General features: G+C 42.1%; 1 protein-coding gene across 1 annotated transcript in view; it reads right to left on the reverse strand.

The window, feature by feature from the left end:
* ZFPM2 (zinc finger protein, FOG family member 2) overlaps positions 1-16879 on the reverse strand; it is a 421708-nt gene that overhangs the window by 51769 nt on the left and 353060 nt on the right. The window lies entirely within an intron of this gene.

Raw genomic sequence — 16879 nt, forward strand, 5'->3', positions numbered from 1 at the left:
AAAAGGAGATTTTAACCTTTCCTATTAATGTTACAACCTGGCGCTGTCAATTAGCCTACATTGCATTATACTGTATAAAATATAACACCATTAAAATGCCAAGTGCATTAGCAGACAATGTTAAACTGTAACTGAAAAGTGCAACCTCTTAGTTAATTGAGTTCCATACTGTAATACCAGAGCTGCACATTAGACGTGATGGAGGGAAAAAAGTGCAAACAGCAACAGCGTCTAATTAAGTCTAATTAATCGTGCATGATATTTTAATAGTAACACAAAGCCCACACAGGGTTACAAAAATTTGTAATGACAATTGTAAAACCCTCTGGTAGTGATAACGAGCAGAAGAGCGTCATGTGACTCCGATCACATGCATAATGCAGCCGACGTTTTCAATCATGATTATTTATGAGAGGTATAGCCGGAGCCTCCAAGGCCGAATTGCAGTACATGCGACATCCTGGTGCAACACCATATGCCTGCCATACTGTATTGGGTTGCCTCCATTGTGTCACTTAAAGTGGCTCCTCCAACTTTGTATCTGCAGTAAATAGTTGTGTGTTGGTAGGAGACAGGGGTATAATTATAAGGGGTGCAGAGGGCACAGCCGAACCAGACATCAGAAGCCCAAGAGGCTCAGTTGGTCTCTTTTACACAAATATGAAGTATTACATCTGGGGGCCCTGTTACAGATTTTGTTTTGGGGCCCAGCAACTTCAAGTTACGCCTTGAACGCCGGTACCAAGGTAGATATGGATGTTTTTGAATAGGATGCACCTCATTTACTTTGAGTGCAGTGAAAAGTTGCACTCAAAGCATGGTTGAACATTGGTGCTTGTCAGAACCTAAGATCAGGCTCATTAGATCAGGACTGGATAGAGTCTCTAGGTAGGGCAGGGTGGAGGTGACCAGAAGATAGCCGCAGCTGTGCACGAGACCCACTGAAAGCACCCTAGGAGGACAGAAAGTGTTCTACTCTACGGGTGTACCACCAAAGAGACTTCTACAGATGTGACTGCTGCAACATTGACCATGCTGAAGACTGGGACTAGCGTGCATCACCTTCTCCAAGACCTGAGAGGCAGCAGTGGAGGTTAAAGCGAGAGGGAACCAGAGATGGCTGGATAGTGAGTGATGTCTGGGAGCAAATACGAAGCTGGGTCCTGTGTGAATGAGATTCTACTTGGGCAGTGGGCTGTAGAATGCATGGGAATTCCCTGTATCCCAGAAGAAACATCTCTTGTAGGGAGTGTGGCTGTTTGCAAGGTAGGGATGGGCAGGAGCCTCCCTGCACTGTATGCAGTTTAAGCATGTGCAGAGTGTCACTGTATGAAGGGGGTTCGGGAGTCAATTCCACTCAATACACAGTGAGTGTTGGCTGTCTTTCAAAAATGACACTCATCTGCAACAGCCTGTGGGATGTCTTAATACAATACCTGTCAGAATACAGTCTAATGCAATTCTATACTATTGGAGTACATAGTATGAGTAATCAAATCCCCTATGGGAACTAAAAACAAAGTAAAAATTAAAAAAAGTTAAAAAAAAATTGCAAAAAAAACCAAACATTAAAAGTTGCAAAAAATTTTTTTTAACAATCAGTGCATTAAGAAAAAAAATAGCATTGCTGCATTCGTAAGAGTCCAGTTCATTAAAATATCACACATTGGATTGTGCATGGTGAACACTGGCAGGATTAAAAAATGCCAGAATTGTGTTTTTTTGGTCACCATGATTCCAAGAAAAATGTTAATAAAAAGTGATCAAAAAGTTGTACGAACCCCAAAATAGAACCGATAAATACTACAGGTCGCCCTATAAAAAACCAAGCCCTCACACAGCTTCACTGAAGGAAAATTTAAAATAAGCTATGGGGGTCAAAAGGTGGTGACAGAAAAGAATTCTTTTAATGAAAGAACTATATGAATTTGGTATGGCCGTAATTGTACTGATATACAGAATAAAGACAGCATGTCAGTATATACTGCATTGGGAATGCCTTAAAAACAACCCCTTGAAAATGGCGTAAATGCATTCTTTTCCATTTCGCCCCATTTAGAAACTGTTAACAGTTTTCCAATACATTATACGATATGTTAAATGGTACAATTAAAAATATACAACTCATCCTGCAAAAAAACAAGCCTTCGTATAGCGATGTCACCAGAAAAACAAAAGAGTTCTGATTGTTTGAAAGTGGCGAGGAAAAAAATGAAATCAAAATTAAAGGGGTTAAAGGAGATGTTTAGGATTTTAAAAAATAAAGCCTCTGCCTTTTTTCCTCCGAGAACAAGTGCCTCTTATCTATGGGCTACACTCAAGAAAACGAGCTGAGCTGCAATGCCACCCACAGACTGCAGGAGCGCTGTTTCATTCTTTTCTATTCCCGAACATCTTGATATAAATTGCACTGCTGGTGTATAAATAATGAGCAGACACAGTGTGTTTTACCTTTTATGTGTGTGCATGTATACTATACCTATAAGCCCTTGTTTCCAGCATTCCCATCGGCCCAGCCAAGTCATTGACTTGCAAATATCGGAATAATTGGCTGAAATCCACTATTTGCATATAATAATAATCTGCCACAGCCTGACATGTATCTTTTGATGGGCACACCTATGAACAGAACCTAATTCTTCTATAAACAACTCCATTAATATACAGATTTGTTTCTCTCATCCTCCCGCTGGACGAGCGCGCTCGCTGCTCGCACGTTGCAGCCATGAAGAAGAAAAAAAAAATCCATTGAAGTTGTAAAATACCTAAAATAATAGTGGAGATGCATTCTAGCCCATGCGATGCTGTCACTTTTCATTAGTTATAAATTATGGAGTAGTCGGAGCCCTGATTTCATGTGTCACATTCTGCTGCCGCTCTGCTCCCTCCTGATCCCATTCTGTTGTCCTGGCAGGAGTACTGTGCCCCAGGTATCATGGCTGGGCCATCTGCACCCGACATCTGTCTCTCTATTGATCAGACGGGTTTAGCACTTGATCAAACAGAGCAGGACAGAGTACATCTCTTTCTACATTACAGTAAATGCCAACTGCTGCATTGACACTGAAACAAAAGCATTCCATTAGCCTTTCACAATAATATCGGCGCCTGCTATAAACTTATACAAAATGGTTACAGTTTATTGACTCTGTTTTCTGGATGAGTGGAAAAAAAAAAAGGTAAAACAATCTCATGGCAGAGTGTGAACGGACCGTATTATTTACCGGGAAGGGAGAGAATGCCATGTCATTGAGATCTACAGACAATGGAGAGAGGATGCAGATCTACAGTCAAAAGAGCACAGACGCCAATAATTTACAATTACTTGTATGGGAGAAATTCCGATGATGGAAGAAGCTGTTGACACATTGTATATGAAGGTTCTCTGTAGAGTATTAACCCTAAATACATGTTCAGATGAGCATATTGTAGCCTGTCGGTAATATAGATCCGTATTATGGGGGTGTTATAGATGACGTCACAACCGTACGTCATCAGTATTTCATCAGCATTTGATCTGGTTTTGCTTCCGTATTTTGTACTTTCTGATCCGTATTCACCAGATATATATAAAATAGAATGAAAATACGGAGGCAAAAATGTATCATTGGGGGAATTTTGGACTCTACCCTATTTCCCTGAAAATAAGACATACCCTGAAAATGAGACATAGCATGATTTTCCAGAATTTTTGAGGATGCAAAATGATTTTTCAGGCTTTTTGAGGATGCTTGAAATATAAGCCCTACTCCAAAATTAAGCCCTGCTAACAGTTAATTAAAAAAGTCAATTTAAATAGTGTCCAGGCAGCTATACATGTAAAAAAGTTAAACCTTTTTGAGCAAAAATTAATATAAGACACTGTCTTATTTTCGGGGAAATTGGTTAGTTTTCTGGCAGCTCTTCTTCCCATCTCCAGTTTAACGATACAACAAATGTATCAAATGTCGCACGATGCTGATACAATTCTTTTGCATCTTTATGTATAAATATTTTATTGGAAGTTTTACAAAAGATATAACAATATTAAGTCGCCCACTCAGAGAGCAATTAACTAATTTGAACAAATTTGTGTTTAGAAACGGAGAATAAGTGTCATTGGTTCCCAAGGAGAACCAACGCGAGGAAGGGTGCATGGCATAGTTAGCTACTCTGATTATGTCTGATCAGGCTCAGAAACTCAGGAGAGTCCATAAAAGTCTGGCAAGAGCTCCACGGAACCGTGAAATGTGTTGCATCACTAACCCCTTAATGACCGGAGTGTTTCGATCCTGAAGGCCATTTTTAGCAATGTTACCCATGTGGTGGTTTTATGACCCTATTTTTTTACCTGGCCTGCCAAAAATATTTTTGCTGTGCTTTTATTTCCTCACGTAGAATAAAGCTATTTTTGATACCTTTTTTCATTGAAATTGTTTTCAGTTTTCTTTATTTTATTAGGAACAATAGGTACAAAAAGTAAAAAAAATATATAGCTCTTTATTTTAAAAATTATTATATTTGAGATAAAATAAAGTACAGAAATGGGTTTGCCATTTTGTTTTGGACAATTTTTTAAATTTATTTTTTACTATCTATGACATCATATGACACCTCTGAGCGACATTCTCACAGGGTTTTATTTGCAATTTTTTACTTTTCCTGGAGCATCCATAGTGACCCTAGTTACAGGGGAAAACATGCCTTATAGTGACAGTAGTCACTTTCTGAGCTGGTCAAGAGTCTGCTGAGACTCTGCTGTTCTGACATGCCGTGGGTCGCTGGTGGTCATGTGATCGCCGGGTCCTGTGCAGGAAACAGCACTGCCACTTCCTGCATTCTCTACTTAGAGCTCACTGAGCGCTATGTAGCTTGTAAAGGGGAAGGCAGAAGTGGTTAAAAACTACTTCTGTCTTCTTCTTCAGGTCCTCTGCTGTGTCTGACAGCAGAGAACTTTACCTGCTCTGGCTTGATTGTAGGAGCAGGAGCTTTAATCCCATACCATATATTCAAACTCACTACCTTCATCCATAAAGCTCTCCATAGCACCACGCCACCCTACATTGCCTCCCTCATCTCAATCCACCACCCAGCCTGCGCCCTCCGCTCCGCTAATGAAATCAGATTAAGCGTCCCTTTTACTCAAACCTCTCATTCCCGCCTCCAAGACTTCTCCAGAGCAGCACCAGTCCTCTGGAATGTGCTACCCCATACTATCCGGGCAATCACTCTCCACCTCACCATACAGTGCACATTTCCAGCCCCTTTACCTTCTGTATCACCCCATTACTTGTAGTATGTAAGCTCGTTGGAGCAGGACCCTCACCCCTGCTATTTCCTTCAACTGATTACTATGTAACCATGGTTTTTGTATCTTTGTTTCTTGTATCTGTTTTCCCCAGTTTTGTAAGCGCTACGGAATATGTTGGCACTATATAAATAAAGATTCTTATTATTTACCATGGCATGGGATTAAAGGCCAGGACCAAGCGCCATATATTTACAGCGCTCGATCCTTAATGGGTCAAAGAAGCAGTTACCTCTGAATTCTTTTATCATTGATCATTTAGCTCGCCCCAACTAGTTTTACCTTGCTTAGTTATCCCTTTCTATCTGAAAAATTCTCTTTATTTAAATCATGTGATCTCATGGTGACCCACCCCCTGAAAATTTCTAACCTTCATGTTCTCTTAAGGGAATCACTAACAGAACTTCCTGTGGAAGACCTTTACCATGTGTGCTGTTCTCCGGGGGTAGGAAGTAGGGGGTGCTTCTGTCACACATTTATAATAAAGGAGATGATAATTTCTCCTGACTGTATACTTATTTGGTTTGCTTCTGGTGCTGTGGTTATAAGCCTGGTTCTGGTACAGTAATTATTCACAAAGCTGTTTTGGTGCCGTGTTTGTGTTATGTGCCTGGTCCAGGTACTGTATTTATGTACTCGGCTTTATTCTGGCGCTGTATTTATGTACTGAACTTGGTAAAGGTGCTATATTTATGTAATGAGCTTGGTTGTGGTTCTGTATTTATGTTATGAGCTTGATTCTGGTTCTGTTTTTATGTTAGGAATAGAGATGAGCGAGCGTACTCGGAAAAGCACTACTCGCTCGAGTAATTTGCTTTATCCGAGTATCGCTGTGCGCGTCCCTGAAGATTCGGGTGCCGCTGCGGCTGACAGGTGAGTCGCAGCGGGGAGCAGGGGAGAGCGGGCGGGAGAGAGGGAGAGAGAGATCTCCCCTTCGTTCCTCCCCGCTCTCCCCTGCAGCTCCCCGCTCCGTGCCGGCACCCGAATCTTCAGGGACGAGCACAGCGATACTCGGATAAAGCAAATTACTCGAGCGAGTAGTGCTTTTCCGAGTACGCTCGCTCATCTCTAGTTAGGAACTTGGTTCTGGTGCTGTATTTATTTACTGAGCTTAGTTCTGATGTTGTGTTTATTTTATTAGCTTGGTTTTGGACCTTCTCTGTACTGAGTTTGGTTCTGCTGCTGTATTTATTTGTTTTAGCTTTGTTCTGGTGCTGTATATACTTACTGAGCTTGATGCTTTCTGCACAAGCAGAATACAGGTATACTGCCTATTAGTGCAATTTATATACTGCTTTTTTCTTACGATGAAGGTGGGGTGTAAAAAATTGTTCTGCGCAGGGTGCCATCTAACCTTAGGCCGGTGCTGCATGAAATCCTTGAATTATGTGGAACATGGAAGAAACCGACGACTCTGCGTACAACCGAAAGATTGTTTTGAATCTCACATTAGGAAATATAATATGCACCCGTTGATGAGCGATCCATATAATGCAATCCTGTATAACTGCTGCAGCAGCCAAGAGTACGGCCCATGTAGACGTCTTCACTTTGGCCATAAAGCTCCTGCAATTCCCGGTTGTGATTTTTGGGATGTTTATACCATAAACAAACATTTTACGCAGCCTGGCCATTCCATATACTGTAGCGCTCACTCCGTAGACAATGCACAGCCAGCCCCTTCATATTAATTAAGCTGTAGGTACAGTAGAGACATAGAAAAATGTTACCGCTGTGCATAAGCTGAACTCCAACGCGACAAATGAATATTGAAAGTTAATTGAAACTGTACTACCTACAAAGATTAAGCTTCTTTCTATTCCAAATACTAAAGGCATTAAAATAACATTTTTAATGCCTTGTCTGAATGAGGCCTGACATTAATGCAAAGCTACATTAAAGCAGTGAAATGGCCAGCTCTTTTGTAATGCATTCTATATGATCAGACACTGGGTCAGGCCTGGGCACGGCGTCTGAAGTGAAATCAAGTGGAAGCTAATTAAAATATACTTGCAATGGAACTTAACTGAAAGAGACACCAGTAATCATATGTAGGTAGCCGAATATAGCACCACTAATGTGAGCAGCCAGTAATCCTAATATCTGCTCTATTAAGAGCGGGCATAGGAAGAACATAGAATTACATGCTCATTTTCCATCTGCTCGCCGATTTCTTGCTGATTCTTTTATTGCCTTTTTTCACATTTTTGTTTTTCTATATTACACTGTAATATTTTGTACGTGCAGAATTCAGTATTCTGTATCCTCCGTGTGACTGCGTGACGTCTTGTTTACATGGGTAGAACAATTACGTTCGTAGAGGTAAAGCTTAACCGCTTAATTACCGGTGTGTTTCGGTCTCAACTGACCAAGCACGTTTGTAGCGATTTTTTTTTTATAGATGTGGTAGTTTAATGGCTCTTTATTTTTCTTGGGCTATCAAAATTTATTCTTACTGCCTTTTTTTATCTTGTTAACAAATTTTTTAATACCGTTTTCATTGAATTTTTTTTCCACTTTTTTATTTTATTAAGCATATAAGAATATATACAAATAAGTTTAAAAAATACAAATTTATATTTCATTTTTTTTTTTTCAAAATTAGTACATGAATGCTAAAATAGAGTATTGGCTATTTTCTTTCGCTCATTTTGATATATAACTTGTATAGTGTCGGGTTACAGGGCAACTGCGGCGACCGTTGGTGTGGGCGGTTGTTTTAATTTATATATTTGTATTTTATTCTATAATTTTTTAACCTATTTTTTACATCTCTTATGACATCATATCAGACCTCTGGGGAACATTCACAATGTAATTTTTCCTTTCTTATTTCACAATTTTCCCCTCTAACTGGGGCATCCAGAGGAGCCCCAGTTACAAAGAAAAGGATCCCCCTAAAGAACAATAGTGATTGGTGGGGCAGCAGAGCTGAACGGGGTCTGCTAAGACCCTGCAGCTCTGCCATGCCGTGGGGTGTCGGCGATCATGTGATTAGTGAGACCAATGGAGGAAATGGCTTCATCTATTCTCTACATAGCACTCAATGAGTGATGTGTAGGCTGGAAAAAAGAAGAAAGGAGCAATTATAAACCACTTCTGTCTTCTCCTCAAGGGTGCTGGCTGTCTCAGACAACCAGGCACCTAGCCTGCTCCTACTAGATTGCAGGGGTTTTAACCTGTGCTGTATAGTTACAGTGGCTGGAGTTTTAAGGCCCAGGACCAAATGCCATACACGATCAGTGTTTGGTAAGCATTGTTAAATACACTCATAGGAAAATGAATTTAAGACATATAAAAACACATTGATGACATATAAAGAAAATATAATTCATAGCAAGTTCAGTGGGTAGATGTGCAAATAACACTCATCTGCAAGTCAGCTGTCTCTATGATGGCATTTGCAAGCTATCCATTTAAGTATCCAAGTTATCAATTGTCTTGTTTTATACGCTTTAGGATATAACCCAGGTAGGGTCGCACTACACCCCACAGAGGACAGGAAGTTCTACCACTGGGCCTGGGCCTTAAATGATTGAGTCCAAGTCATACCAAGGTTCATGAGGTCTACCAGAGCAGGGGCATATGTACAGCCACACAGGGGCTCCTTAGGTAAGAGGTGCCATTGCCACCTTAAAGGGTTTATCCAATTGTAAACTATTGATGGCTTATATGCAGGATAAGTCATCAATAGTCAATCAGCAGAAGTTTGACCTTGGAACTCTCCGCCACTCAGCTTTTGCCAAACTGATGTATTTATGCATTGAACTGATTTTTGCAGGAAGCAGATAGCTCTGTTCCCTCTGTGGTGGCAAAACTTGGTATTACAGCCATTTACTTCAATGGGAACGTTGTGTGTAGTAACAAGCCTGGCCACTGCAGTGAGAACGGAGCTGTCTGCTTCCTGCACAAATCAGCAGTAAATGAGAACACTGGCTCAGCAACCAGATGATTGGCAGGAAGTCCCAAGTGGCAGACCCCCGCAGATCTTCTACAAATGACCTATCCTATAGATAGGCCATCAATCGTTTACAAATGGACAACCCCTTTAATGGTATACCAACACTTTTATACAAATGACTGCACTAATGGATCCAATTGTCTACTAATACTGATGAATTAGAATGCTAGTGAATTATTTTTTTTCAGTCTGACATGAGTGATGTACTCAAGTGCCGCTCTCCAATTAAAGGGGTAGCCCAACTTATTTCTTTATTTCCCTAATGACCCTCTACACTGCTTACTGCGGCGTTATTTAAGTACTTACAATTTTGCCAATGAACCCATTCTTCTACACAGTAGCACATCATGTGATCTGTGACATCACTGCTTCATTCTGGCCCAGTGACATCATGTGTACAAATCACATGGTCTTGGTGGTGATAGTCCTAGCTCTGCATATGGGATGTTAATGGTGATGTATATTCCATTTCGGGGTGGAGAAATGGAAGAAGTTTTGCTGCAGAGTTCTAATGAGTATACAGGCATGTGATCACTTCAGCCATGTAAATAAAGACTAGAGGGGAGGACTGGAGCAGAAGGGACCACCCAATGACGCAACTTTTTGATAAATTAGACAGCCACTTTAAGTGTCGGAGAGCAAGAGACTGATATACTGTTTTGCACAGAGACCCTATGCTATCTATATCCACCCCTAGAGCAGTGTATATGATATAATTCAAGGGGATATGGATCTGCTCTGTGTTATATTGGGCTTTCAGTCTCATTTTCTCTGGAGGACTCAAGGTACAGAAGTCCAGTCGAACCTTGCACAAGTATTAGCTAACCAGTTTAAGGAGAAACCCACCTGTTAAAAAAGTAGCTTTCAGCCTTTTCAGTTTTGTTTGGTTAAAGGGGTTGTCTGGGACAGAATTCTACTTCGGATTTGCAGCTTCCGTGGATTCATACGCGGATTAGCCTCACCACTGCAGCTAATCCATTTGCGGATAATGCAACAAGGAGTCTGCATGGAATCCCCATCCAGAAGTGACAGGTCATCTTTTTCCCGCCACGCAGATTTCAAATATGCATGCAGAAGAATCCGCATCGTATTACAAACTATAGCATGAATTCCTAATCAAGAAAATAGCACACGAATTTGATGCAGATTGGAATGCCCATGGAATCTGTAGCTCTAAAATCTGCATCAAATCCCGCTATGTGCGCAAGGCCTTAGCAAATGGGCCATTAAAGGGAACCTCTCTTTCGGGACAAAATTCTGTCCTGGGACTGGAGGGGACTGTATCAACTGCACTTGTTTTTGTCTGCAAGATCCATCAGTTCCGGTTCCCGGTCGTCCAAGATGATGCCGAAGATGACCGCTGCAATTTTCTATCTATGTTACAAAGGAACATAAATTCAGGTGCATTTTCCCCGAGTTACAGGAAATCTGTCAGTCCGAACAATGTAATTCATGCTGCATTATAGACTACGTAAATCTGTGTGCATAGGCTTTCTTTTACTTCACCCCAACAGTAAGAAAGAATGAAGCAATAAGACTTTCTTTAAGCAAGGTCTGCCAGATCTGCTGGGACCCGGCACTTAATATGACCGCAATTGCCCTAGTGACACCCATTTCTAGGCCACAAAGCCAGCAGTGACCCATATCTGATTGAGCCAATAAAGATTCACATATATCAGGATTTTAGTTCTTTTCATTATGCATTTTAAAAGCTTTGAATAATGCTTCACACCGCCTGCCAACACTTAGCATGTTATTTATGGAACCGAGGTGTAAGAATTCTCTACGTGCAGCCTTAGAAACAGTGGAGATGTGTGCAAAAATTTATGAGTTTTTATAAATGTGACATCGTAGAGTCCGATGACGTCTTCTCATGTTTGTCCAGGTAGATAATGGGTTCTAACGGGTACGTTTTTGGAAATTCCTTTATCAGTACCTCATGATTAGGGAGGGAAAGGGCAGTTTAAGTTTATCAATGCTGTTTTGTTATACAGTATAAGGGTATGTTTCCCTAAACAAATGTTCTGTATTGGGTAAGTTGGCAGGAAGAGACACAACAGAAGAGTCTCGCGAGAGGTCATCAAGAGCACTGGCAAAAAAGAGATGCACATGTGCGCACAGGGTGATGAGAAGAAAAAAAAGGAACAGCTGAGAGGCAAAGAGCAGCGTGCTGTCAGGGTGTGAGGGTTACAGAACACCTTCGCCCATTTACATTTACACCTGTGGTATCAGAAGAAGAAACTACTGGAATGCCAGTGACTGGTAGCAATAAGAGGCTGTCAAAGTTGTCTACAGGTAAGAACTTGACTATCATCTGGACATTACCAGGTTGGGTACCAGTGAGAACCGATTGTTACACAGACTTTGTTGAATTTGTTTTGGTTGATTAAAGCAGCTAAAGAAACCACCATGTGGCTCTGGTCTTCCTATATCCAGATATGACACTCCAACTTCAGGCCTGTTTGCGACTGAAAGGCCTACTCTACCTACATGTCCTGGCTAAAGCTAACAGGAAGTATCTGAGAATGGCCGGTTCTTTTTCCAGAGTCTCTACCCCATTACCAGAACTTAACCAGTCCAAGACAAACTTATGGATCCTTGCATGATGACTTCTTAAAATAATATATACACAACCACAGTATAGATGGTAAATGTTTGATCAAAGGGGGTTCGAACACTGGGAATCCCTGGGATCACCAGAACTGTACACTCCTGAGTGGTGAATAGAGTGACGGCAGACATACCTGATCCTCAATGGTTAAACATTAGAGATGAGCGAACCTACTCGGCCACGCCCCTTTTTTGCCCAAGCGCCGCGATTTTCGAGTACTTCTGTACTCGGGCGAAAAGATTCGGGGGGCGCCGTGGATGAGTGGGAGGTTGCAGCGGGGAGTGGGGGGGAGAGGGAGAGAGAGAGCTCCCCCCTGTTCCCCGCTGCTACCCCCCGCTCCACCACGCCTCCCCCTGCCCCCCGACGCCCCCCCGAATCTTTTCACCCTAGTACGGAAGTACTCAAAAATCGCGGTGCTCGATCGAGTAATTACTCGAAACGAGTATATTTGCTCATCTCTATTAAACATTTATCACCTATGAATTCAACCTCCTCCTCAATGGGGGCACAGTGATCCCCTAGTGAGGAGAAGAAAGGCTCCATGAGACTCCCGTTCTCAGGATCGGTGGGGATCGCAGTGGTGGGACCACCATCAATCAGACTTTTCTCACCCATCTTGTGCACAGGAGATAAAAGTTTGTTTTGGTACAACCCCTTTGACTGCAAGCTTTGCCTTGCTGGTGGTCGACACACCACCTCAGTGAATTTAGGGTTACTTTTCACTGGGGACTTTTGCGTTTCTCAACCAGTGATTGTGACGTTCCATATATTATGATTGCTGAGACTATAAGTTCCACAATGGAAGATGTCTGTTACACATAAACTCACCATCGAGCAGAATTCTATCTACTGTATCGCAGCAATTGCACAGTTATATGTACGCACCATCTATACAACATCTTGTGTTTTCCCTCTTCCATTAACGCCGCCGCCACCTTCCTTCCATTAAAATTGTTTATGCTAATGAACCCAAACAGCACCAATGTGTTTAGACATTGTTACCGGCTTATTTCACTGATACCATGGCTTATACTAATTACTCATTACCAGGATGCTTACATGGCCAACATAATAAGTGTTTTTCCCCTGCATGATAAAAAAGAAAGCGGCAACCTCCGAGTAAAATAAAAGAAATAATGATAAAAAAAATATAACCTCCATTGGTAGTCGTACAAAAGGCTCATTTATCCCCTCCGCCCACCTGGAGTACGGAGCGTGGGGCTAATGTGGTGTATTGTTATTTCCTTTCTCAAGATATCAGTAGATCTAACCTTCTCTATTCATTTCTGCTGCTTGCTGCCATTATCTACCTTCCACGCCTGCTTGTTGCAGAAACAAGTTAGATGAGTTAATAGAGAACAGATATTAGGATTACAGAAGTGACGACATTTTTAATTGAACAGTTACAGAGATATGATTCTGCAACAATCGGTACTGTACCGGAGTCGGGGCGGCTGCTGACCCCAGATTTTTGGTGTATTAAAGAGCTCTGCAGTCAGAATGCCTGGATATGTGGCTTCTCGTTGCTTATATCATCGTGCCAATGTATCCCACAGCATTCTGTAATGGGGGTACAAACTACCATTGTAACCTATTTGATATGCTGTTTAACCCCTTCCATGCCTAGGCACCACCCCATTGATCACATAATTGGGGATGTGGCAGTGTCTCCCCCATGCATAGCAAGAGATTGTGCTCAGTGAGTGATCCTGCACTGTAGCAGTTGCTGCTCGGGGGTGATCGTCTCTGGAGTGTACCTCCAGAAGTACTTAAAGGGGATGTCCAGCGCCGAAACGGGTTTTTTTTTTTCAACCCCCCCCCCCCCCCCCCGTTCGGCGCGAGACAACCCCGATGCAGGGACCTAAAGAAAGCTTACCGGAGCGCTTACCTTAATCCCCGCACTCCGGTGACTTCTATACTTACCGGTGAAGATGGCCGCCGGGATCCTCTTCCTCCGTGGACCGCAGCTCTTCTGTGCGGTCCATTGCCGATTCCAGCCTCCTGATTGGCTGGAATCGGCACGTGACGGGGCGGAGCTACACGGAGCTACACGGAGCCCCATAGAGAACAGGAGAAGACCCGGACTGCGCAAGCGCGGCTAATTTGGCCATCGAAGGGCGAAAATTAGTCGGCACCATGGAGACGAGGACGCCAGCAACGGAGCAGGTAAGTATAAAACTTTTTATAACTTCTGTATGGCTCATAATTAATGCACAATGTACATTACAAAGTGCATTATTATGGCCATACAGAAGTGTATAGACCCACTTGCTGCCGCGGGACAACCCCTTTAAGAAGAGACGTGGTCCTTGAAACGCATCATTGTTGTTAGTTCTGCTACCTGTGTCTGCAGCCCTCTTGGTATTCTGGGCAGACGCGGGTATCGCTCTGCTTCTTCTTTTTGAATGTACTCTGTGTTCTATTTTCTTCCAGCAATGAGGGAGTTAACCCCTCTGAGTGCACACATCCCAGCTTCTGCTTAAACAGCAGTTATCCTCCTATTTAAGTGAGCTGGGGAGCTTCCTTCCTTGCCTCAGTATTGATGTGTGTTTGCTTCAGACACTCAGCACATCTAGGTCACCTGTCTCATGACTGTTCTGTCTTTTGTGTCGGTATCTGTATTTGTTTATTTTGTATATTCTTTGCCTTATGCTTTAGCCTGTGTATGTCTGTCCATTTCTGTCCAGTCTGTGCATTGTTCTTATATCTGTGGTAGTCAGTCCTGTTCTGTGCTTTGTGTATTCTGTCACTGTTTTCTGTCAGGGATAGTCAGCCCTGAGATTCTTATCAGAAAGCCTACCCTGCTTATAGGCAGGGGTCTTCCGGTTTAGCTAAGGGCAAGTTACCCATCTGAGATTTCCCTGCTTCGGTACCTCTGACCGCTGTGGTTAGCTGCCAGCCATACCAGGTCTGGTCTAAAGCCAGGTTTGGTTGGTTAGCACAGTGGGTCCACACTCAGAGCCTTAACAATTGTTACTGCTTTTTATCAATAAATAGAGAAGTCGGGTTACATCCTGTCTCCTATGTCAGTTTTGATTCACATCATGCCCAACACCCCTCAGATGGCATAGCTCTGGGCTGGAAGAAACTCTTGTGAATCATCATGAGTACTCTCCTATAGCTCTACTGAGCTCTGCTTCGCATGCAGCGCCTACTACTGGGCTGATCCACCCCATTTTTCTGCTTTTGCACTGATGCCATTTACTTCAGTTCATGTAAGTTCATTAGAAAACCCACACAAACCTGAGAGAACTTACAAACTCTATGCAGATGTTGTTCATAATTGGTTTGAACGCAAGACCCCAGCACTGCAAGTGGTGCTAAAAATGATCCACCATGCTTCCCATATACACAGATCATTAGAGTCTATTGGAAAATGTTTATTTCATTATTTCAGGTCCAATTGAGAAAAGTATTGAATTAAAACAAGTCCAAGCTCCTACATACAATAAAGAGGACGCGACCAATCACCCAGTCAGCGGATAAGACAGCAGGTTCTACTGCAGGGATTCTTATACTGGCTGATGATCGGGCAAACAAATTGGTGAGAATGTTTTGTTTTTCCCAATCATCAGGCTGTGTGATGGTGATCAGCAAATGAAAGGGTGTTTGCATGTTTGTGTGGTGATAATATCTTGTTACATGCTGGCACATCAACCCTTGTGAATAGAGGATGTGCTGCCAACAGCAATGAAAGTGAATGGGGCACGGACGGTCACAAGAACGATTGTTCATCCCCCATAGAATAGGCAAATGTATAGACCAGGTCAACGAGCTCTAATCTGGTTGATCAGCACTTGTTACACAGCTTTGGTTGACCCCTAATGGACACCAGGATTATTAGACTTTGATCATATTACTGAGGCCATGTATTTATAGGAATTCCAAAATTCCAATAGGAAAATTCTGCTCTGTTAGGGTCATAACAACCCCCACCCCCTAAAAAAAACTATGGTTAAGGCCATCCATATGCTTGCCCGTGGAATAACCATGCCACGGACATACCAGGTGAAGAAAGTCTGGTCACGCAGGTTGCGAGGAATCAGCCGATGTGGAGGTAAGTAACGAGAAGTAGGCCACATTGCCTGCAGCAAAACTTTATTAGCAGAACTTTACTCTAGTCAACAGTAAATTAAGAAGGTCTTTATCCGATGCACTGAGGTCTTAAGGTTCTTTTAGACGCAAGGATATAAACTTTCAAACGGCCAAAAGATCGAAAGATTTAGCGTGTGTTTGCATAAAGTGTTAATGGCTTTAGTGGGTCCAGTGATGTTGGTTGGCGGCATTCATATGACATAACCGCTGAATCTTTCACGCACGGCATCTTTCTACCTTCACACAACTCTCTGCAGATCAAACATACAATCCCTCTCTCCGTGAGAGCAAGTAGTGCAATTGTGCATTAGGTAGCTGAAAAGAGAATCCCGAACTGGCGGATTGGTGGATCATCAACATAGAAGAACGACAGCAGATAATAAACCCTTCCCCTTTCAGTCCAGGACAGAATTCTGTCTTGAAACCAGAGGTTTGCTTTAGCTCCTTCAGGAGTGTTTACATTTATTGTTGTCCCCACCCTCCCAGACCCATGCCTTTTTAATTTTTCCATTGATGAGTTTTTCTAATGTACAGAAAAACTTTTAACTTTTAAAAAAATTTTAATTGGGGAAAATGCAATTGCGCAATTTTTTTAGGGGTTCATTATTCACAGCGTTCACAGTGTAATAAAAATGACATGACTTTGTTGTATGGGTCAGTAAGCTTAGGGTTTTAGCAAATTTGTTACTTTTTTTAATGGTTTTATATTTTTCAAAAGTAAATAACATTTTCTCTATAAACAACAATTGCTTTCTGTCACTATATTTTGAGACCTGTAGCTTTTTGATTTTTTTGACGATTGGGCTGCCGGATGCCTCATTTTTTGCGGACTGAGCTTTAGTTTTTGGGAGTACCATTTTGGTATTGTCTGTTTGATCATTTTTTTTCAAATTTTTTGGAGTTGGGATAGCAAAAAAAAAAAAAT

The sequence above is a fragment of the Eleutherodactylus coqui genome, chromosome 9 (genome assembly GCF_035609145.1).
Source record: "Eleutherodactylus coqui strain aEleCoq1 chromosome 9, aEleCoq1.hap1, whole genome shotgun sequence".
Classification (NCBI taxonomy): domain Eukaryota; kingdom Metazoa; phylum Chordata; class Amphibia; order Anura; family Eleutherodactylidae; genus Eleutherodactylus; species Eleutherodactylus coqui.